The 25,874-nt window shown below is 35.7% G+C and overlaps 1 protein-coding gene across 23 annotated transcripts in view; it reads right to left on the bottom strand.

The window, feature by feature from the left end:
- NEBL (nebulette) overlaps positions 1 to 25,874 on the bottom strand; it is a 248,738-nt gene that overhangs the window by 96,505 nt on the left and 126,359 nt on the right. For 2 of the 23 annotated variants that reach the window (XM_088160666.1, XM_088160678.1), the window contains one exon: positions 10,465 to 10,930. The exons of 20 other annotated variants lie outside the window; for them this stretch is intronic. The gene's annotated coding sequence lies outside the window, so the exon portion shown is untranslated. Of the gene's footprint in view, positions 1 to 10,464; positions 10,931 to 24,136; positions 24,155 to 25,874 lie in introns of those variants that run through there. One more of the 23 variants, XM_088160686.1, reaches the window with a different exon arrangement.

The following is a 25,874-nucleotide window of genomic DNA, read 5'->3' as shown; positions in this document are numbered from 1 at the left end:
AGAAATGAACTCATTTAGAAGGGAGAGTATTTATCAGGGTGCAAGATTGTGCCATGCACAGTCTTACCTGTCTTACCTGTGATGAGGAACAATATATTAAAATAAACCAAAATAAGTCATTAAAATAACTCCAAAACCTCACTTCATTTTTTGACCAGTATTTGTAATTGTCTACTGTGTTTACACAATACTTTTTAAGCCTCAAAACAGTATTTTCTAGGTGGGATGCACAGTTCTAGCTACATTTTCCTGGTTTTTCATTTGTCAAGAAATTTAATCCTCAACAATGAGGGAATCTGGTATTTCCACCCCCTCAATATTTTCAGTTTAACCAGAAGCCTGAAAATCTATCCCTCCTACAGATCCTTCTGCAAGCTGGAATCAGGAGCCGAGATGCCACATTTGACTGCACTGTACCTGTTCAATCCACTCCACCTGACTGCTGTGGTATTTCCCTTTCTTGTCACAAAGCCCCTGTCCCCTCACTCAAGTGTTCCCCTAGGTGTGGCAGTGCCCTTCAGCACTCCCAACAACAATGAACAGTCTGGGTATTTTCTCCTATTACCTACAAAATGTGGACCCCCATGCTCCCGTGTGCTGCATGGCCAAGAGCCCCACAGCTCTTGGTGCCCTGTAACCAGAGGGGGGAAATGCACATCCAACCTTTCCCTCTGCCCTGCAACTGTGGCTCAGATTTCATAAGGCTGCTCTACAGGAGATGGCTAGAAAACAAAATTATCATTTGACTGGATTACTGGGTGAGGTATCCATAAAAGCAAAATCACAGCAGAAGAAGGAGTTACAGCTTTTCTCTTAATGCAGAAAAGTTTGGATAAAAGACCAAAGTTCTCTGTTCACGAAATTTTAATTTTATCCAAAACTAAATCCTTTGAAAGAAAGAGACAGGAATATATAAAGTTTGGGAAATTTATTTTTCTATAAATCCCAGCTAAAATCATTAATGATTGTAGGTGAAAGGTATGAAGCCAGTAATAAACAAGTTCCATTTTGCCTCAATAAATTCTAAAAAGCTAAGTATATATCCTCTTATGACTACACATTCATATAGGGCTTACTGTAATCTGAAATAATAGAAAATATGCATTTATTTTATGTGCAGATTCTTAGTTCTTAGCCACATATATTGGGCATGTTTGCTTGCCAGGAAATTTTCTTGTAGCATTACATTGAATTCAACTGCCTGAACTGGCAGAATCTCCTGGAGCAGGAAGAGAAAATTGCACATTTCCTATAAATTTAATTTTCAACCTATAACCCTCACTTAATGAATGGATTTTTTCTAGAAACTAAAGCCAGAGTGGTTTATTTTACTTGTATTTGAGTTTTTTCTTCTTCATATTTTATGTATTTTAATAGTCCTAATACTGTAACTCTCTGAACAGAACAATACCAACATCATAAGTAACATACATCTTTAAAAAAAACCTTTAAAACTTTACTGTTCTGGAACACTTCATGTTACTGTGATTCTCAGGCAAGTTAAATTTGCATCAAATTGCTACAGACAGTTAACTCTAGCACAAAACCGACACTCTTCATTGACAGTTATTTAAAATAATAACCTTAAAATTTCAGAAGAAACCTCAGAAAACTCCCCAAATGATGAAACCAAAAGGGCCAGGACAAGAAAAGAAATTTAATGAATACTTTTCAGGAAATGGAGGTCATTTGTTCAATGATGAAAAGTGTACTTAAGTAACTTCATTTTTTGAAAAAAAGAAATCATTTCAAGTTATAAGTAAATGATGCAGAAGCTATACTTTGAAGTAATTCCAGACACTAAAAGACAAAAATAATCCTTTACTTATGGAAAACATACAACACTTTTATTGCACCTAAAATTACCAATTCTTAAATCTGATTTGGAGGGGGAAAAATATTTACCTTTTTATTTCCCTACTTTGTGAATTGTGCCCATCATAAGATTTTAGTAAGAAAACAAGTTACACATACTATGTGTCCAGGAGTGCTTAAATCTGGATTGTCACAGTCCAGCTTCTCTCAGCCTACTGTTCCATGCATGCCAGGTTAAGACAATGATACACAAGAGCTGTACTATGAATTTAGCACTGTATTCAAAAACAAAGCACCTAATATATAATATCCACATTCAGAAAAGATCCACAGTTTTCAAGACAGAGAGTTTATAAAGACTGATGGATAGCTCATTCTTCCCAAAGAAGCTGCTGTCAAAATAGTCTACCTGAATAGAGTGAATACTAATTTTTAAGTGCTTATAACAGGTTAGAACGGATTTGGAAATAAAACTGTTAATAACCCTGTATTGAAAAGAACGTTTTAACAGAGAACCCTGTGCTATGGGGTCCCTGGACAGTCTAATATTATAATTGTGTTCATGGCTGTAATTGAGGAGAGCAACTTACAAGTTCCTAAGTATTGACTACACTGTTGAAGAAAACACATTAAAAATACAATAGCTGGCAAAAGTAAGTCACAGGAATGTTAGAGCCTTATATACAGTCTGTTTAACAACGATACACACGAGTTTCCATGACAACAGTGACAAGAGAATAAAAACATCTTCCATCATTCCCTGAAAAATACTTTTCTGCTTATATCACTGATGAAGTGGCAAGTACCAAATTTAGAAATGTCAACTTGCGTTTAGTAATGTATTTTTATATTCAAGGAAATGCAAATCATAATTTTAAAGGACTTAATTAAATATCTGAATGAGATTAAAATTATTTCTTATCTGATTTTTTTAGTCTTTTAAAACAAGTTACATCAAACTTATCTTTTACTTTAGTCATGGTCCATAGTTTAGCTGCAAAATTTCAGCTTAAAAATCATTTAGCTCCAGGGAAATCTCTTTTGCATGAATCAAATAAAAGCTGATCTAGCACTTTCCAAATAAACAGTGAAGATTGTAGCAGAAAAAGGTTTTCTTTTTAAATTGGCCTAATTTTGCTCCATCATTCACCAAAAAAACCCCAAGAAAAATTACATAAAGCAATTCTGTTTTATCAGTTACTTAATTTGCTTTCACATTAGAGCATTATCTTACTTCCAGTCTGAATTGGTTTCTTTAAACCAGTAGTGGACATAAAACTGGATTTTCTTGCTTCAGCTATGTGTTAGTAACTCCTGTGACCTGGTTACTCTTGAACCAAACAATTCCAATGACAACAGTGGAATTTAAACTTGGGAGTTATCTCAACACAGATACTTCTAGGTGAACATACTTCTCAATCTATTAAGAACATTCATAATACTCATTAAAATGTCAGTTCTCATATTTTACTGTAGGAAAAATAGTTCCTATAAATAAATTATGAAAATATAACCCTAAGATGCTCTTCATAAAACACAGTATATCTAAGTTACCACTTAAATAAGCACTCTGAACTACAATTCTTTAAATCAAAGAAGGCTAATGTCTGCACTATGTGAAACCCCATAGTAAGCACCTCTTGAGAGGAGAAAGGCAAAAGAAATTATATAGCAATGTTTTGTACACTACAAATTATCCAGAAATACCATCTTTGGATTGGATCGCTTGCTGCTGTTAATAACATTAAAGAGCAATAAATACTTTTAACTCATAGAGCTTCCTGTGGATAAGATTTAAAGAATTTTATAAATAGAGGGATAAAGCTTTTGATAGAATATACAGACACAGAGCAAGCCAAGTTCTCTCCCTGTCCTCAGGCATTTGAGGACTAGGCTGGAGTCAGGCTTAAGTAAGAACAGCCATGGATAAGCAAGCCTGACCAAGAAACCTGCTCCTGATCATGCTGCTGATTCAGGGCCAATTGACAATCATGGTATGAACAGAGGTTTGAGAGGTGCAGCAGACCTGTTTTGGGGAACAAACTGTCTTAAGCCTCCTTTGAACATCTGGAATTTTGTGAAGAGGATAAATAGCTGCTGCAGTGGTACATACCTGAAGATACATGATGATTCCATCATTGTGTTTTACAAGGTGGGAAACAGGGGGCCATTAAGCAGGGCAGCATCTCCACAGTAAGAAAGGAAGCCTGCAATCAATCAAGGTTTCTTGACTCCCAGCCCTACAATTTTAATGCTGATACCATAGAGCTTCTCAATAGGATTTTTCCTGGCTCTTTTTCAGTGATATTTCTGTTAAGTAATTTCCAGCATAAATTAACTCTTAACTTATAATACTTTACTCAGAGTGTTGAAGACTGGGCGATTTTTCTAGAAAATCATGCTACCTGTTAAATACATTTTAGTGTTAATACAGCCTAAAAAATAAGAAAGGAAAAAGTGGGAGGAGATCAGAATGCAGAGCAGTTCTTTAATTTGGGACCTTAAACTAAATTACAATTAGTAAGTGATTGGGTTAATGTGCAGAATAGAGTTAGAATAACAGCGTAGTTACTTGTTATGCAAATTAATTTAATCAGTTCAGTTATCAGTAGTAACTATTCAGCATGAAAAAAGCAAGATAACCTCGCTGAAATTTTGCATATAGAAAGATAAAGAAAATACCATGTTCTTTCCCGGTCATCTGATGTCTAAGTTAAAGGTACATGAAGATGTTTTTATGTTGAATTCAAAAGAATAGGTGATATTAAAAAGTTATTTTCAAGTCTAGTTGAGTAAGTTTCTATTTAAATTGCATTTTTGTAAATATTTATCCATTTTTTACATACAAAAACCATCACCAGAGAATTAAATTATGTCAGGGCCTAAGGCCTAGCTTTGAAGAGCTTTTAGTCTTTTTATCTCTTTGAGGATCTCATGGGAAGTCTAAGCCTGCTTTCAGCACAAAAACCTCCAAAGCCTGAGGCTGCCTCTGGAAGAATTATATTTGCCTTAAGGTCTGTGGTAAATGTATTTTGGCAGCTTTACACTACAGCTAAAGAAATTTCTCAATCTCATCAGAAAAGTGTAGGCAATAATGATAATCTGTAATACAAAACTGCAAACCCCGGGGGCGGGAAGTGCCTAATCTTACATACACGGATGCTATTCTTCAGCCCCAGAAGTAACTACACATTTCACTTACTCTCAACAATTTTAAACCATCTCTTTGCAAGAGGAAGAAGCAGCTATAATATGCTCTGTGTAGACATTCAAAATATGTCAGACTCAGCTTCTGCAAGCTTAAATTCTAGGATATTAACATCCAGTAGTGCACAGTACTTGACTAATGCTACCCACAGGGATTTTTTAAGATGTTAGAAATTTCTACAGCTAAAAATCAAGCTGAGTATCAGGGCACAAGTCATGCTAATCTCATGTTGGTTGTGAAGTTAATAATGAGTTTAATCTCACTGTTTCACCATCACTCAACATACAAACAGCCTTTGGAGCAGCAGACAGAACTGAGACAGCCAGCCCTCAGTGTGTGATAACCACAGGAGACCCTTCCCTGGCCCATGAACCCTCTGTTCTCATCCACGCCAGGGTACAGCTTCAGCAAAAGGCCCATCAGTTCAACATCAGAACTTTTACCATCATGGACTGGTGGGCCAGACCTGGCAGCTTTTCTCAACATTGGGCATATCATCATGACATCAAGGCAAATGGAGATATATCAGACTAGCAGCATTTAAAGTCTAATGACGAGATTAAAATCTGAAAATTGTATGCTAAATGCTCCTGAACTTTGATAGATTTTTTTTAAAATACAAGTTTCTATTTTTGAAATTGAAGTTTTATGTTGTTATTAAACACTTTCAAAAACGACAATAAATTGTCAGACATGAAATTGTTAAAGATCTTAAAAGAGAGAATAAATAATTAACATTTTTTCCAGACCAAGTCTAGAGAAGTGACACTCCAATTTCTGTGACTCAACTTTTAAGAAGCTTAGAGTCACTTCAAGGAGATAACTCCTTAATCTTAAAAAGCTTCTTAAAATCCTTAAACAAGAAAACATATGTAAGTAAAGCAGAGAAAACACCGAAGTATTTTAAGTCTGTACTCATGTATAATGACCATGAATGATACATTCTCTGTCTCGAGACAAGCAAAGTATTGAGATTTAACTTCATAAAGTTCAATTAGATTTTTCTCTTAAGGCCTGCTTCTATCTGCATCTCAACTGCGAAATTGTTGTCTTTATCCCAGCTTAATTCAATAGATGTACAGATACAAGCTAGGCAAGCAGATAGAGTTTGTTCATATGTAGAAATCTAGGTGAACTTGTGTATTGTCCTACTTAATCACTTTTGTTACATAAAAGTCCATCAGTCTTTGCTACTTTGCTTTCATTTGAAAAGCGGTGAACTTCTGTTGTTACACATGGGGTAAAATGATTTTCAAATAATGTAGGAGTATGGACATCCCTCATGGATTTTCTGTCCATTAAATTATAATTCATTCTGCTGGACAGTCAAATTAATGATATACTTCTATTCACCAGTCATTCCTTGTACTCTAGCCACAAAAGAAAAGAGTGTTTAAAACTAAACGTGCTCTGTGTTCTATAAAAAACCAAGAACAATTTTCTTCCAGTGTAGACAGTCATTATCTTTCCATCAATAAGGACAACACAACTAATCCCTAAGGGTCCAGTTCTACCAGACCAGAATTACATTTAACAGCAAATACATGAGAAATTCTCTGCCATACACAATTCTCTTGTGGGAAAATGGCAGAATCCATAAATAGTAGAAAATATTACAGGATCTCAGCACTCACTAAATAACTATTCCCAAGCAATGTAAAACAGCATCATTGACATCTGCATTATTATTATTATGTTTGAAGAAACAATAGCCTAGTTGCTTTCTCTTTTTCAACATCTGTGTTTTAGTCAAAAACATGAATATTTACTTGTACAATGCAAAGATATTGCTAAAATTGTAGTTTAGCATATATTTTTTACTCAGTTTAACACTACCTGACTTCTTTTACAGACTATGCTGAATTGAAGTTTACTCCTTTCAATAATTCATTACAAAATAATCTTATTTATGAAAAACAAATCTCTTTATTAACATGACCATTTCATGCAAGCCCTGACACAACTCATTCACAGATACAATAGTTTATATGTATTGATTACCATTGCAATTATTATAGTTATTCCAGAGCTAAAAATGGGTTTGTTTGGAGCTAGGAAGAGCTTGGAAAATAGGATAAGGTTAGCAGAACTTTAAAATCAATTTGGTATAAATAGAATGCCAGATCATTAAGCAAATTTCTGTCTAGAACTAATATCCAGGTTTCCTTCTTTTACAAGATGTGCTATACACAGTACAGTTTAGTTTATTGCACTCTGAACTGCAGATTGTACTCTGCCAAAAAAACTAATTTACTCATTGGTGTGGAAAAAATCAATTCATATATTCTCCATCCATGGGAACAAGTAATTTGGAATAGAACAGTTTTCCTCTATATCCTACTATATACTGAAATATGCATTATTTCTCTTGATTAAAATCTAAACAGAAAACAAAAAAAGGTTTTCACACCTTTTCTCATTATGAAAGAAAAAATATTGTGTTTGAGTAAAATTTTGCCAAATATTGTCTGCCAGTATTTAAGATTCATAAAGATGCAGAAATCTCTTCTTTGTCACTCATTGAAAAAATCAAAGACAGTGTATATCCTGGTTTTAATCTGACATCCCTGTGTTTTTCCATAAGGTTTCCTAGTTTCCCATTACCTTGTTTCAGGACACCCAGATGTCCTGATCTTTCATTTAATAAATAGGAAAAAAAATATTTTGTGTTTTTAAATAAATAAGAAGGTTTTGTTTAAAACATATCAGCCACAGACAACTTGTTCTGCATTTTGCTGGGCAGTCCAGTGCAATACGTGTTCAGAATGATGGACTGTGGAATCAAGAGAAAAATGGAGTGAGAATTGACATTAGTAAAGTTCTTTTATTCTGAGTGAATATTAATGACTTCTGCTTAGTCTTTCATTAAAAATTCATTCGGAATCCTATGTTATTGGAAAAAATGCTCCACTTAGAAAGACAAACTCTTGCTATTGTTGAATCTGAAGCTGGCAACAGCTTAAACAATGCACATTTTTAAAGCATATCTTTATCTTCTGGATAAGTCTTTCATATGGTAAGCTTAAATCTCATGCCTTCCATGCCTCAGCATGTGATTTTGAAAGTCTCTTTGCATCTCTATTCCTAAACTCAATTGGAAAAATGTAAAATAATGATTGTGAATGGCAAACAAAATAATGCATTAAAAGAAAGAATGTGCAGATACAAAAACATAGAAAACAAAATATTTCATAACCAGGGGCAGTCCTCAGCTCAGAAGTACACATTTTTTCAATAATTTTAGACACAATATTGCAAGAAATTTAACTCACATTTAATTTTTTACCATATTATTATATTCCCTTGCACTGCTTATTTTTTAATTGCCAAATTCAACTGCAATGACAGGCTTTTCTTCTCAGGTGAAATAGCTCATTAAATGATGTGTTCACATGAGGCAATGTATTTTGTGTATAGACATTAACTCCTTTCAGTACTCTATCTGCCTTAGCTCCATATTTTTTCCAGATACAAAAACATTTTTGTGGGGAAGTGGGGAAAAGGATGTTTATTTTTCCTACAGATAGCTGTAGCCACATGATTTCCTCCATACCACTGTGGCTTCTCATTCTTTTTTCCAACATCTATTCACCAGCGGTGCTTGGCTTCACAAAGTCCCCACTATCATTTCAAATTTATGGAAGAAACAAACAGAAGAAAAAGCTGGCAGCACAGAACATTCATTCTTCTTCCAAAATCTAAAGCTGAACACATTTGTGAAAATAAGGCGCTGTTGGATACTTTCAATAACATGTTCTTGTATTTGTATGGTACAGTTAAAAATGTTTTTTACTTAAATCCTACAGCCAGATTTCATTTACTGAGGACTGCTGCCACAGTGTGTGCTCTGCACAGGACGGGGTATGAAAGCAGTTCAAGATGTCAGAGTGACTGCTATGCTTGCTCTGCCTCTGCCCTCCCATCCTGCCTCCAATCTCCAGATACACTAAACTAAGCTAAGTTCCTCCTGGCCAGAACAAAAGAACCTCAAGATTCACACTTCCCCTTCCCCAGGTCTGCCTAGTGTGACCATAGCTGATGGCTATGCTGCACCAGCCCCTTCTCAGACACTAATGCAGCTCCACACAACCATTCAGACAAAGCTTTGATAAGACCAACCACACAGAAATCATGGTGATCCCATGACACTGCAAATCAGAGCTGGTCTGACCCACCACAACAGGGACATCAGCAGCATGCTGCCTGCACCAGTGTGGGCTTCTATGGTAAGGAAAGGAAGAGGGTGAAGGGGAAGAATGGTCAGCCCTCACAAAACTGCCAAGATGAAGACAATCACAGTGAAAACTGCCAAATACTGTTCCAGTGCTCACACAGTCTAACCTCATGTCACTTCCTGCACCATCCTCATTCCTCTCCTGCTGCTATCCTCTTGCCACACGTGCCACATGTGCAAGTCTCCTTAAAACTGCACTGCAGCACACTCCCTCTGGGCAGTTTAGACTTCAAGCTTTACAATTTCTTGATATACCAAATATTCAGCAGTGCAAAGCCAACCGGGGTAGTTTAATTCTACTGTTTTCTGGTCAATGGCCTTTTTCAGATTGGCCCTACCAAACAGATGTTGGCATACAGCAAGACAACTCCTACAATGAATGCATATGGCCATGACCAGAGCAGGCTACTTTACATACATACATAAAAAACATACTCTGTGAAGCCCAACTAAATTCATAGTTTTCTACATCATAAAACAGGGCCAACACTACTAAGAAAGATAGGAAGCAGTAAAGGTTCATTTTCACATTAAATCTGCAAATGATTGTAAGCACACAAAGAAACAGATGTGCTCGATCTGGAGATTGCAGCTTGTCACTCCTCAGATAAGAGCTCTACTTTCAGAACCAAATAAAAACCCCTTCACAAAACCAGTGTAAAAAAATACACTTCTCAAAAAAATATACACATTGAGGTCTAGTCAACTTTCAAATCAGTTCATATAAAACGACACAAAATCAATAATAAGAGTTAAGAAAAAGCAGTCTTCTGGTGAGGAGTCAGAGTAGCAACTATGGGCCCAAGAGGGAAGTTTATGGCAGATACTTTTGGTGGGCCAAGATTTGTTGGAAGCTGGAATGAACTTCATGTTTCAGATTTACAACTGTAGGTCACTCCTGGATACACAATCATGGAGTGGAAAGACAAGAGCTGGACATTGACAATACAGCAAATACAGTAGTTAGGTTATTAAAAAATTTAAATATTATATATAAAAACATCTGAATGTGATTTAGAACTATATCACCACACATATAGTCTTTACTGAGGATGCCAAGACAAACTGAAATTTGACATTTCCTACCTAACCTTACAAATGTATGTCAGTGTCATCACAGTAACATTTTCTCTACTATTTTATATGTAATTTTCTAGTTTATTTTCCCAAAAGCTAAGAAAGCAGGAATTCCTGTACTGATACTCACATGGCCTCCACTCAGGTAGCAGCATTTAAATCCATCACACAGATCTCTGCCTGAGCTGAGAAACTAACAGACTTTCATGTCCTTTGCCAAACATCTCAGTCTGCCAGTCTTACCAGGCTCAATATACCCCCCTGGCAAAGTTCACAGTTCTATCTTCCTCCAAACACTAATGGTTCTTTACAAACTAATAGTCCCAATCTCCTTGTCCTAATAGCTTAATGTCCTCCATTTTCACTGAAAAATAGCGAACTTCAATGCTCTTCTTTTTCAGCTTTCTTCAATCCTCTACAGTTCCTCAGTTTGTTTTCTGTCTTCTTTACACAGGAATCACTTGCAGGCAGTAGACTGTTGAGGCATTGATGGTACAGAAGGGAGAAATTCCCTATTCCTGTTACAGATATTTCAGCTTGGTCCAATATGCAGAAGTCCAAAATCCAGGAGAAAATGTGGAGGAAATTCTGAGTACCTGTTAGATAGCAAATTATAGCCATGCTACATTCCTAAAGCAAATTAGACACAGACCAAAAGACAAACACTCATTCATCATACAAATCCTCCCCCTCTCTTACTTCATTTTTTTCTTTTTTAACAACAATAGCAAATGCAGCTGAAAAAAATATGTAAGCTATTAAAAAAATGGGTAATTTATTAAAACATAAGCAAAGTAATTTATATGTTTTCCTTAGCTCTGAAAGAGCTGTTCCAGGATGACTACTGGCATGGATATTTTAAGTTCCACACAGCAGTCTGACAAAAGTAATTTGCTAAACAATGCAACAGACAGCTTCATCAGCTCCAAAAGTAAAAACCTGTGCCTCCGAGTTCATCTTTGAACTCCCTGGCAAGTACTGCTGAAAAGTTACTGTACTTGGTGGAGAAACTCTCTCTGCAAAGAAAGGAGAGTTACTAGTAATGGAATCAGGTAACTGTAGCAAAACTAGAGTGAACATGAGAAATTACCATCTACCCATAACTTTTGACATGGCAATGGTACACAGCCACCACTACTGAAGAGATATACTGCTTTCATCTGTATCCACAGACACAGAATATTCTGAGTTGGAGGGGATCCAAAAGGATCACCAAAATCCAACTCCTGGCCCTGCACAGGATACTCCAAGAGTCACACCATGTGCCTGAGAGGATTGCCCAAAGACTTCTTGAACTCTGTCATGCTTGGTACTGTGACCACTTCCCTGGGCAGGTATTCCAGTTCTCAACCACTCTCTGGGGGAAGAATCTTTGTCTAATATCCAACCTAAACCTCCCCTGACACAACCTCAGGCCATTCCCTTGAGTCCTGGTCACGAGAGTGAAGAGATCAGTGCCTGACCATCATCTTCCCCTTATGAAGAAATTGAAGATTGCCATGAGGCCTCCCCTCAGTCTCCTTCAGGCTGAGCAAACCCAGTGACCTCAGTCACTTCTCACACAGCTTCCTCTCAAGGCCCTTCATCATCCTCATGCCCTCCTCTGGACACTCTCCAATAGCTTAATGTCTTTCTCATATTATAGTGCCCAAAACTGCACACAATATTCAAGGTTATAGTATTGTTGATTTTAGAAGTTAACTTGCCCATCATTGTTCTGAACAAACACACTAAACAAATTTTATTACTTTACATTCATTCAAACAAACAAAGATAGTATTTGTCTTCAGTTCTCCCCGAGTTACTGACATGATGACTTGAGTCCATTCCTATCCAAACCAGTGTATCCAGCAGTAACACATGTTACTTAGCATGACTGCTGTTTCCAGTGGAAATGAAATCTTGGCCAGTACTGTGACTTAATTCAAGATCTTTTTAGTAAATCACATGAAATCTTAGAGAGGATAAAAGTAAACTCTTTTACTGGATATATTAAAATATAGTAAGAATGACTGAGATTTAGGGGTATTTCATTTATCACGCTGTACTTAGAAAGAACCCCAAAAGGTACCTTCTCTTGTGAACAACAGGCTTGTTCTCAATTTAAGCCAAGAAAATAATATTGTATTTCTGGACACATTTGTGCTTCCTGGGTACATCCTATTGCAATGCACAAATGCAGCATTAGGACCGAAATAGACCAGAGTAAGATTAATCTAATTCTAACCCAAGAGCTCTTTTATTTCTTGCTCCAGATCTCTTTCTCCACTTCCTCTCTGAATCTTTCATTAAATGCTCTCTCTTTTCTTTCTGTCCATTCAAAAAAAAAAAAAAAGTCAAGTAAAAGTTATGAACCAAGAATGCCACCAGACCACCACAGTATCTCTGGATATGGTTAATCTTCCTACTTTGGCACTCCTGTTTCTCCAATTATGTTTATATTCTTAATTGATATCATATATCTGGTTGAATTGTAAACTGTGCTTCCAGAGTTTACTGGAGCACTGATGAGTGGTCAAGATCTGTGATTATGTCTCCACTGTGCTGGGTTCTAAGACCTGCCTTAAACTTCTTTCCCCTAAACAGCTTAATATTCTAAATACAAACTGATGTCAATATTTATCAAATCCTGAACTGCATCATTTTTCTATTCTCAGCTCTGTAATTGTTTTGCACAATTTGGATTCTGCTAAAAATAAACATGAAAGTGTAATAATTCATTTACATTTTTATAGTTGTCCTTGTTATAGGTTGCCAACTTCCCTCAGATGTGAACAGCAGCTTCTGTTTCATACAGGGTTTTTCCCTTACCTAGGAAGATTATGAGTTGTCCAAGATCACAGAAAAGTCCATGGGACAGGCAAAAATATCTGAGTCTTTGAACATGAGACTGTACATCCTCTTCTCCAGTTGTATCTTTTTTGAACAACACAATATTAAATTCAGTTACAGCTGTATTCAGAATTTCCCAGAGCAAAATTCCACCTATATACCTTCCATTACCTACTATTTTGAGATCCCTTTTTTGTCTTTACTCTGCTATGAATTTGAAACAAGTTTTTCCCCACTTACTCTCCTTTTACGTTTCTAAATTTTTGTAAACACTATGCAAAGAGAAAATAAAAACAAATAGAAAAACCCCAACGGAAAAAACCTGACTGTGAGCTGACTGCCTTTTCATCATTTCAGCGGTGTCCTTGGAAAAAAAAACACAAGGCAAAAAAAGATACTCTTGACATATGACCATCAGAATAAATCTCAGGTCTCTGCTGACATTTTTTAAACATTTTTCCATACAAGGAGTGACATATGAAACCAATTCCAATTCTTTCCTTCATAATTTTACACTACATTTTTCCCCCCATGAAGTATATATAAAATCATTCTCCCAACTCAAACAGAGAAATGTCACAAAAGTTAAAGTTTAAAATTAAGATCTGTAAACTGCAGGTCTCAAAAGTACTGTTTAATTTCAGAAGCAATCGTATCAGCAGTTCTGGAACACCCACAAGCAGGAGGTGCAGTTTATTAATATTCCACAGAATTGGCTATACATAAGTAGCACACATTGCCCAAAAAGCAATTGAGTCCTTCCCCTTCATAATGGAACCTGCTTTAAGCTTTCTCCAAAAAAAATAAATCTGGACCGTATACAACATTCACTTCTGCACACTGATACCAGAACTCTGTATTGATCAATGTAATTTCTTTAATTTATAATGCAAGCTTACATTCCCCTCTAGGCATCTCTCTAAGGGAACAGAGTCATTGGTAATGACATTTTCCATAGAAATGCCAACTGATGCCAAAATGACACTGAGCAAGTGACTACAGGCTGCCAAACTCAACTGAAAGGTCAATACTGAAAAAGATGTTCCATTTCATTCATAGTTCAAAAGACTACAAAAACATGGTCAACACAAACACTATCGAAAAGGCAAATAAAAATTCTATTTTGGGGGCTTTATTTTTGAATTGGTATAGATGCACCTCAAAGTAATTGCTTTTCAAGTTTTGAAAAGCTCTACAAGAGCAATCAGAACTGCTTTAAATGTAGGCTCAGGTAACAGACATGAAAGACATTGTAAACATGCACTAACATAATTAAATAAATACTTATGTAGGGGTTGTTCTACTAAGTACTGAAACTTCACCTAGAAATGTAAATTATATTACTACATTTTCTCAGTCTTCTGTCAAGGTACCTAAAGGAGGTTAAAACTGAAAAAATATAGCACCAAAAGCCTCAGGGCCCCAAACAAAGCAGTGTGAAACTGGAGTTAAGACTGAAAGTTTGTATTTGTAACTTAGGAGTTAAACAATTTATTCACCAGTGTCACAAAAGACAAAGTTTGATTTCCACTGTTTCTGTTGTTCAGACATACAATCCCTGCCAGCTGTGACATTGGTTCTCTGAAGGTCTCTACACCAATCCCACACCTCTGGGTCTACCCCAGCATTGCCTACATCCCATCCACAACATAAACAACTACAGCCAAGGCTGTGCCAGATCCACCTTTCTCAGGCTGATTACAAAAAAAAAAAAAAAAGAAAATCTAATTATCCTGAAATAAATCATAAACACAGAATATTCAGAAATACAGTTAAAAAGAAAGAAGTCCTAAAATCATAAATTTTCAGCCAAGAGACCACTGTGATATTTACTTTCAGCCTATGAAAACTCATACACTTCATATAGTAATTCCTACATCACAGTATATAGCACAAATACATAACTACATTTTTCTGTAATTACATCTGAAATTAAAAAGCCTTAATCTATCCTTATTTTGTTATCATTTAATAAATTTTGACCTGGCAGTGACACAGGCCACAGCATTGCTAGACAGAATACTAGGGCTGAGGAATTTATATTCATTCTGTCTATTTCAATTACTACAGAGTTTTTCCTTGGGGGAAGAACAAGAGAAATTTACTTCTTGTGGCATGGTCCTCATATTTTCCAGCAATCTCAATCTATTTCCATTCATTTTCCAGTATTTACTTTGCAAAAAAAAAAAAAATTCATAAAGAGGAAACTGAACTTATGGCTCTAATTCTGCTTGGAATTCTGTGTAACGAGTTTTCACATCCCTAGGGATTTCCATCACTGTCAGTAGAGCAGTCTACATATATATTTTTATATAGAAGTGTATGCATCAGCAGAGATCAAATTACCTTTAATTACCACTTAACTGAAATCATATCAACACGTATGGAGCAAGAGTACAGCCCAAGTATCAATTAGAGTAACTTAAGACATGTAACTAATTAGCTCTGTCTTTAGAAAGTGACAAAATATAATTTTCTCATAGGAATAATAAGACTTTTGTTTCCATACTTTCCAGGTTTTTTTAATGCAGTCTCTACAGCTACAGTCCTGCAATGAGCTCAACACAGGTCAAGATCTGCCTTTGTTCAAAGTACTAAAACCTTCATAGCACCAGAAAAATTATGCACCCTTATGAATTTCTTCACAGGAGCACTGTGACCAAAATTGGACACAATAAGAGATGATAAATACAAATTACCTATCTAATTTACCTGTCTAATTACCTATCTAAATACAAAATATCTATCTAAAGGAAAAAATACAGGTCTCTAAGTGGTATTCACTAGAAATTGACTTTATAATTTTGAACAACCCAGAGATTACCCCATGCATAGAAACAGACCTGATTTAAACCTCACACAAGACTCATATTCTACTTTTTAAAATAACTAACAGGTTATACATGATTCACAAAATAATGACTTGCATTTTGCAGCAGCTATGCACAAAACAGCCTGAGTGCCAACCAGCAGGGACTTTAGAGCCATCCTCTGACTGTGCAGAAAATAAAAGCCAGCACCCATTTCTGATCCCAGCTCACAAGGAACAAATTATGCCAGTCACTACCATGTGGAATTTAACCAATTTTTAATTATCTTTATGAGAGAATGTTTTACATTATGGACAAAACACAATGGATGTCTCAATGTTCACCACTGATTCTATAAAAACATTGTCTTTATTGCTTTCAAAAGGAAAATTTATATCCCTATGAGCAATTAAATTAGTAACAGAGGGTCAATACTGGCATCTATTGTCATTGCAACAGTCATAAGCACAATAAGCATCTCAGCAGACTCTTAAACTATTTCCTCTCTCTTTTCGGAGCACATTTTAATTGCACAAATTCAATACTTATGCATCAATTTATTTTGAATGTTAATCTTTTGAAAATCAGAGCTAGTACTACAAAAACTGCATTTGATGACAAAGTAATTTGCATGAAAATGCCAAAAGGCATATATGAAATGGTATTTCATACACCAAAACAAAATTACAAAGCTTCTTCAAATGAATTGCATCCATTATCTATATAAAACCAGACTATAATAGGACCATTTTTCTCTTTAGCAAAAGGCACTTAAATTGCAGTGTAACTTTCATTTAAGAAGTTTAATACAGTTTCAGTATTATCTCATATATTGGCTTTGAACTGACCAATTAAGCACTAAAATTCTTCTGTCTTTTTTTTTAATAACCGGCACCAAAACCAAGTGCAAAAAGGGACTATGTTAATAAAGCCTTTGGCTAACTTTTTGTTACATTTTCACTTTTACCAATTGAAATATGGAAAAAAATTTGGCCTCTATGTATGTTGTCTTATATCTCCTTTATTTTCACCATTCATGGCCGGGGGAGGGGGGCAGGGAAGAGACATGTTTTTACCTTTCCCATATAACTCCAGCTTTAAAAACTGAGGTAGAAAAGTGGAAGTGGTCTCTGCAAGCAGAATGAAGAATCCATGTCCATTCTGATATAAGTGAATAAAGGCATGTGACTGGTGTGACACAATATTTTAACATTCTTCTTAACTTTTCCAGCAACTTTTAGTCATATACGCAATTCACAAATTGCTTCACAATTTTTCACAAATTTCCTTTTTTTTTTTTTCTGAGTATAACAAGCTAGGAATTGTTTCGAAAATGCCTTTGCACCTTTAAACCCTTTGAAATCCTTAATGACTTAGCTACAGAGAAGAATTTTTTCCTGAGTGCCCTACCTCTGCTCTCCCATATCCCAGTCTCCATTGTCCAAAGATTTCCATCCTCAGATATCTGTACAGCTCTATACGCCCTGCAGCCATGAGAAGCAGTTTCACTGAAGTGCTGATCATCTCCCCTACAAAGCAGGGGCTTGGATACCATAAAGACTTTTGGTGTTGCAGAAATATCCAAAACTGTTACTTCAAAGTGCTCTTGGTGTACTGGAAAACTCCAGTTTCATGCTGGGGGCAGATTTTAACCTACATGAAAAGGCAGAAGAAAGGCCACTAGGAAAATCTTAGGGGTTCACAGCCCTTACAAGCAGGATCCACTTTTAGCCTATATATAGACCAATGAGAAAAGGACCAGACCATATTGCAGGAGAACTTGATGAATACCCTACATGAGGACACACATTTCTCACTTTCAGCATTAATTCTGTGCACAGTGATGCATCAAACCTTTGGCACGCCTTGAACCAAAATTATCAAGGCACTATCATAAAACAATTTCTTAAGACAGAGGAATCAAGGATGAAAATTAAGGGTGGAGGAGCACCAAACTCTCTGATAAGCCTCTTGGGCAGCATCTTACAGAAATTGACTAGATAATCTTCTTAAACCTCACCTTCCATGAAATTGTCTCCAGATACACAGAAATTGTATTAGTTTAAACTGAAGTAAAACCCAATCTAACTACATCAGCTAAACATTTTGCAGAGGGATCTTAAATCAGCACTATAAGAAGTACTTTTGCTACTCATCTCCATTAACTTCCTCATAGACATTACACATATGAGTCAAGATTCACAATTCTCTCAATTCAGAACTTCATTGTCACTTAAAAGAGAATCCTGTCCTCTCCCAGTCTTCCCACACAACTCACAAGTGTTAACTTCCTGCACAGAGGGGTAGGAACATCCCTGGCACTGTCACAGCAGACAGCAGTAGCATCTCTTTAAGAAGCAACATTATGTTAGATCATCCCAAGACAAATGTCACACCACAGCCTGAAATGCATCCTTATGATCAGCCATCAATCCTGTATACATAATCAACCCTGCAGAACTGCAAGTGTTCCACAAATTTTGTTCTTTGCCACCCCTAACTCCTGGAAAGTGTAGGTAAGTCTGTCTTCAATCTACCTGCTATGTAACATGTTGACCAGTTTTCTTACCATGAATCCACAAATTGCTGTAAAATATGAACTTTTGCCCAGAGAAATACAACCAATACTTAGCCTTATAAATTCATACAAATATGGACATTTTCTGAAAATCCTCGTGGTTAATTATCTTTGCTCTTGAAAACATTCACCTTAATTCAAACTTATCTTCTAGACTGTAGATCTTAGTTTTGCTTTCTTCAACATACACAATTTTTTTCTCCAAATAAACATCCTCTCTCTTCACAAGATCTTTCAAAACCATGAAATCCTTTCAATATTTTATTCAACAACAAAAAAATAAAAAGGATTAGCCTAAGGACTAAAACCCTCTCTACTTGGTTGAGCTTCTCAAACGTATCCATCAGAACTGAAACTTTGGCTTCTACAAAGAAATATTAATATGAACAGACAAACAACGACATCTATAGGTTCGTACCTCTAAGGAGTGTGGAACTGTTCTGGTCCCTGCATAAGGAGCTGATACCCACCTGGGAATATTTTTACTATTTTCTTTACTGAAGTAGTCACATCCAAACTCACATTCAAGCATCATATTGTTAGATTTCCCATTTTTTTGTTGAGGGAAATGGATAGCTCTTCTAACTTAAATGCTGAAATACTAAAAAATGTATTAAAAAGTAGAGATAATAGTGAATGGGTAAAGAAAGTCTTACTTCACGGTAATCTGCCTGCTTTGCTTATGCAAGAAAGATAAAATAATAGAACAACTACATAAGAATATATCATAGAAATATCAAGATGATTTAAATCTGTTTATTTACAATTTCTTTGCTTTGTTTATTATTTATCTTAGAGAAGATGAACTGGAAGGCAATATTCATTTATCTATGGAGCCATGCCAGTAATATGAGAACAATCTCAGGACCGAGAAAGATTACCCCAGGACCTAAAGAAACAAAAATGAATTTCAGATATTTATATATTCTCAAAGTAGTTCTGCAATGTTTACCACTCCTTACAGCAGAATATAAATTTAAAGCAGCATATTATAATCAAATGCATTCATTTCATGAATGCTGTTTAATAAAAAATAAGAACTTACTAATTTGTAATACAAAACAATCAAATTCCAGCTCAGTTGCTCAGTGGTGAGAACACTTAAAATATCTGTGAACATGTTACAAGTCAATCACAAAGTCAAAAGGGAAACTGATCTAACGGCAAAAATATAGATTTACCAATGACAGTAAGTCTGGACACAGTGATTATTCTGAACAGTAATTTAACTTTTTTATCACATTCTGCAGTTGCCTCATTTCTCCTGGGTTATTTGAAAATGTCCAAAGAAATAATACTTGGACATCACAAACACTATTCTCCTGTGCAAGCCCTTCATATGTCACTTTACTTCTACACTGACAATTGTTTATGTGCTGAAAGACCCAGCAGCAGTTGGTGTAGGAAGACTTTATCAATAGCAGGCATTTCTCCAGCTCTCTCTGGTCTCACAGGCAGTAGAGATTAATTACAAGCCAATGAAGCAAAGCATAGGAAAAGGCAAGAGTAAGTTGGACAGTTTAAAGACAAGTTGCTCCAGGGATGTTGGATGCTCTAAGAACACAATTACAATCCTTCCTATTTACATAAGGATCATGTCCTGGTTTCAGCTGGGATAGAATTAGTTTTCTTCTAAGTAGCTGGTACAGTGCTGCTTTTTGGATTCAGTGTGAGAATAATGTTACTAACACACTGATGTTTTGGTTCTTGCTAAGTAGTGCCACCCTAAGTCGAGGATTTTTCAGTGTCTCATGCCCTGGCAGCAAGAAGGAGCACAAAAACTTGGGAGGGAGTTCTGACCCAAACGGACCAAAGGGGTGTTCTACACCCTAGAACATCGTGTTCAGTGTATAAACTGAGAGAAATTGGCTGAGAGGGAGTGATTGCTGGTCAGCTGGGTAGCAGTCAGCAGGTGGTAAGCAATTATACTGGGCATCATTCATTTTTCTTGGGATCTATTTCTCTCTTTTTGTTAATTTCCTTTTTATTGTTATTGCTGCTGTTGCATTGTTGTTGCTACTGTTTCGTTGTTGTTGCTGCTACTATTATCATTATCTTTGTTGGGTTTATTGTTATTATTTACTCTGTTTTAAGTACTAAACTGTTCTTATCTCAACCTCTAAGTTTTTCTTTTTTCCTGTCCTGATCTTCCCTCCTATCTCACTGGTGAGGGCTGCAGGAAGTGAGTGGCTACATGGTAGTGAGTCACCAACAAGAGTTAAAAAGAGTGCCAATAAGGAAAGAGGAGTAAGTTCCATATGCAAGCCACCATGAGCACACACACACAAGACATACATAAAAGTTTTGAAAGATGTCAAGAAAACCCAAGAAAATCACTGTAGAAATGAGACTGAATACCATGATGATTCAATTCTAGCCTTCAGCAGTTGTAAGCATCTCTTTCCCATACAGATGTTCACTTTGTTTGCAGTTTCCTTGCATCTCTTTGCATAGCACAAAATGGCATTTTGTACTCCAAAGCCCTTCACTGAATTCAAGTACATTAAAATATTTCAGTCTCTGGGTGGTAAGAAGTTTGGCACAGAATAAGATACAGTCATGCTGCAAAAAAAGTGAAAACGTCTCAAGTCCTTTCAAATACCAGTGGGAGACAACACCTCTAGGTCCCACACCCAATTAGCCCGATGCTGAAAGAAGCAGGACACAACAAGATTACCTTTTAGAAGTGTTCTCTAAAGCATCTAACAGCATTGATCCAGGCCTCTAAATAAGAATATTAACTGCATTTAACTACCTTAGGAAGATACAGTTTATTTAAATCCACAGCCAGGAGACCCTGTCACATCTCTGTCAGGACTGCTGTCAAGTCCCAGCTTTATTGATATCTTTTCCTTGTGCAAATACCTCTGTGCAATACTAAAACCATTTCTTTATCACAGATGAATGGATAGCTGTCGTTCCAACAGCTTAACATTATTTTACAATCCCCAGGATCATTTCTGTTGTCCTCCCTTGAACTCTACTCAGCGGTTTCAAATCCACCTTTCCTTGGGTATCAGCCCTGCATCTGTACAACCTCTGCTGAGAGCATCGTGCTCTGCTACCCAGTGGTGTCCTCACGGAACCTCCAAGGGATCACCTTACCTGCCCCAGTGCTACAGTGACAAAAACGACTAGAATGACTCCTACATTTTTCTGGCTTTCAAATCCAGCTCTCATCTTGTGATAAGTATCATTTGACTTTCTGGTTCACAAACTGATTATTTGACATCTGACTATTAAAAATAAGTATTTTCGGACTTTGGTCATTTAACCCAGAATCTGAAATCACTCCACAATGGTATTTGTTGAAAGATCACCAAGTTTCCTTTTACCTCTGGCATTATCTAACTTTGTAGCTACAATTAATTTCCCAGCAAACATCCTGTCCACTAGAGCACCTACAAAATTAGTTCAAGTCTTTAACCAACAACTAACCACTGTGAAAACTACTAAAAGCATTCCCTATTTGAGATTCCCCTTTGATAACAGCTACACCTTGAAATCTGCCATTAGCCATCTGCCATATGCCTCACTGACCATAAACCCTCTTTAAACAGTATTGTGGTCCAGCTTCAGGTATCTTGAGGAAGTGGGATGGACACATCTTTCAGCTTCATTCCAAAAATATTGTAACTTTTTATATGTTGTTGCAACTTTAGAAAGCCTAAATCCCAAATGTGAAATAAAAGCTTAGTTATTTCAATACAAATTCAATATGTAAAAACACTTTGAAAATTTGGAAAGGATTGGATTAGAAACCACATTCCACTGACTTGAAATAAGAATTTTGGCAGAAGTTATCTTGGCTATAACTAAAAACTACATTTTAAAATGATCTTTTATTTTAAAGGCTTTATTATTTTTAACTCTGTTAGCCATTTATAATGGACTCTTTCACCTTTTTTTATCCTTTGTATTTAGCTAGTAACATATTCAGCATCAATTTCTTTCCATCTATTATATAAGTGTTTTATATTTTATATTTTTATAAAAATATTTCATTTAAAAGTTTTATCACTGCTTCTATATAAAGACATAATTTAAGAGTCTCTAGTACTGGCTAAGAACAAAGGTCCATCTGGCCTAGTGTTCTTTATCCAAGAGTGGCCACAAGCACTAGCTGGAAGCAGTATGGACAGGATAAATATATATGATACTTCCCCTATATAGATGTTCCCTGATTCCAGTTGTTTCCAGTCTGGTGTATTTCCTGAACCTGGTGTGGACTTTTCTCATTCCACAGCAGAATTTTTTCTCACCACTTGCCTTATCCTTGAACTAATCTAGATTTTTTGCACTCATATAAGATTTCTAGTACAAAAATATGTCATTTAATACTTTCCACAAGGAAGCATCTCTTTCTGCTTGGTTTGTTTGCCTTCTAATGAGCTTCATTTGTTACTTCCTAGTTCTTCCATGAGAAGACAGAGATAGCAGTCACTCTCTGACTCTCTACGATAATTGTGTAGAGCTTTCTATAATACCTTTCAGAATTCTTAAACCCCTTTTGTCTACTCTGAAGACTCCTATAGAACTGGCTTTTTTTTTTTTTTTTTTTTGGAACATACCAGAACCAATTATTCAAAGTCTGCATGAAAAAGGGACTGCCACAGATATATAATCAAGGGTTTTTTCTTTCATTTCCTATTGTTTTCCTATTTATTACTGATATTCAAATTGGTTTTTTGACTGTTACAAAGCAAGGAAATTGTGTCTTCAGAGAAGTAGCTTATGAGAGGTAATGGTCAGTGCAGAGGCCATTATTTTATAGATATAAGCTGTACATATACATTTATCTGAACTTACAATGACATTTTAAATTTCATTTTTCACTTACCTTATAATTTATTTTTTTGTTACTCACATTCTATCCTTGCCCCAACTTGAATAACTTACCACAGAATTGTGTTCGTTCTTTGCTTATCCCCTTTATGAGGTCTTTCATGACTATCACTTCTTAACCAAGACCAATTCTGTTTATTGTCATGTTGCATTTCATATAATTTGGTCACAGTTGTGCTACATTTAAGTTAATTGTTTTAAGATTTGTAAATAGGGCCTTTTAAAAGTCCAAATAAACACAGTACTGCCTGGAGTCATGGTGTGCTCACACATATATACTTCAATCAGATCATAGCCATAAGAACTCCCAGTTTTTAAATTGCCGGTTAATCCTTCTCCTCTATCAGAGTAAAAATTGATATCAAGTCTTCTATTGACCAAGGGACTGGTTCAAATGTTGTCATCTGTTAAATTTATAAATTGTCCTCAAAGAGTTTTAAGTTGGCAAGTAAAATCTGCTTCCAAACAGTTATATAGTTTTCAATTAACCAAAAAGTTTCTTAATAAATATTTATTTAATTCTTAAGACTATTTCTTAGTATTCGATTTTTCAGTATTGGCCATTAAAAAATTAGCAGTAAAAAGCTATTCTGGCAAGCTTTTAAACAATAACATTTTTGAAAAATTTAAGACACTTTATACCTCTTTCATCAAGGACAAGCCTACCTTGAAGGATCCCATTTTCTTTAAGAAGGAAACAGAGTGAAAATGCCAGAAGGAAGCTGGCAGATACTTACTGTAGAATACTGATGAATGATACTTTGTTCAAGCATTCTTTCTGCACAGCCTTACATCCAGTTTAATGCCCTAAACAGCATAATAATGGTTATTTCTGTGTGCAGATGTTGATGTGAGGGTCTAAAATAGGCAAAATTGGACAACAGCACTGCTTTTTTAAATCGTACCAGATTTGTTTCACTACTCAGAGAAATCTCACAGTATCAACATTTCCATTCTTAAAACACATTTCCAAAGTAAAGTTTACTTGCAGACATCTCCTCTCAGTTCTGCAAAGTGAAATTTTTCCATGCTGTTTTACTCTTCATATGCATAACCCGGTTTTGTAGAATTCGGTATTAAAAAGCCTTGAGAAAATTATATTGTGATTTAGGGGTTTTAATTTTTTTTCAAGTCAGCACAACTTGTCAGCACATTGACTTTTAGCACTTTGATCAATATAATTATTTTCTTTTTATTAAGGCTACTTTTTAATTCTCTGTCAAAAAGGTTCCCACAAAGCAGTGGAGTTGGGACTTATCATCATCACTACTATCATAATTTCCATAATAGAATTATACCAAAATATATGAATTAAGGTATACTGGTTGAGCCAGAAAGTCTAGAAAAGGATAAAAACTAAATAATAATAAAAACTAAATAATAATTAAAACTAAATAATAAAAATTATTTTTTTTTTTAAATAGTGTTTAAAATGCCTTGATTTCCTTTGTGCTAAATTAAGATTATTCCTAACCAATCTGCCAAAGCTAAAGATGTATGATGGGGAAGTGTGGAAAGGATCTGTGTAGGAAAGTACAGACAAAGCAGAGATGTTAGCAAAACCCTGTACAAGAACAAGATTCAGGACACTAAGAAGAAATCTGGTTTGAAAGACAAAGGAGTCTTTATAGACCACCATTTCAATAAGCAATGACTTTCCAATTCTAGATATAAAACCAAATGTAACCAAGGAAACACACAACAAAAAAGGAAAAGGAAATAAGGCAAAAATACGGATTACTGCTAGCCATGTGGCAGTAGGTTTCTTTTAAAAGAATTATCATTAAACAAAAGGGAAAAGGGCACCATTTTTTAAAATTAGCTACTCACATTAGAAGGGAGTACACTAAAGAAATTAGGATTTTAAAAATACTGAGTGTCTATGGGGACAAGGTCTATCAAGGTTAACTGTTGATAAGAAAGATTAAATAGCTTTTAGTACCTTAGTATTTTAGTAAATAGTGTTGTTATCAAACAATACAAAAAGCATACTTGAAAATTCCTCTTAATACACAGCAAAACATTACTTTATTCACCTCCAGAGTTCAGGGTCCACTGTTTCCATTCAGAAAGCTATTAGCTACAGGGGACTGCAAATTGCCAAGGTCATTTGGAGCACTAATTCTAACATAAATAAACTTTGCTTAGCAATTAAAAATATGTCTGCTTCTAGACAAGTGAGGATTGCATGACTGCATTTGAATAAATAAGCCATGCTTTCTATTGTCTGGTTTGATACCACTCTAATAGCATATAAATGCAACAGTCCTTCTGTATCAGTGCAAAAATGCTCCTGAAAAACCTAAAAATATTAAAAATAATCTATAGTTTTTTAGGGAAATTGTCACAGTTCATACCTAGTGTGCCAAGCACATGCACACAGGCTTAGACTGCTACTTGTCTGCTGAAGCAGAATCCTAACATGGCCCTAAAAATTGGTTTGTACAATGAACACAGAAGAGGAAGCAATGTGGA

This window comes from Sturnus vulgaris, chromosome 1 (assembly GCF_052056855.1).
Source record: "Sturnus vulgaris isolate bStuVul1 chromosome 1, bStuVul1.hap1, whole genome shotgun sequence".
NCBI lineage: Eukaryota > Metazoa > Chordata > Aves > Passeriformes > Sturnidae > Sturnus > Sturnus vulgaris.
The sequence above is the reverse complement of the archived record's forward strand: the minus strand, read 5'-3'. Positions and strand labels throughout refer to the sequence as shown.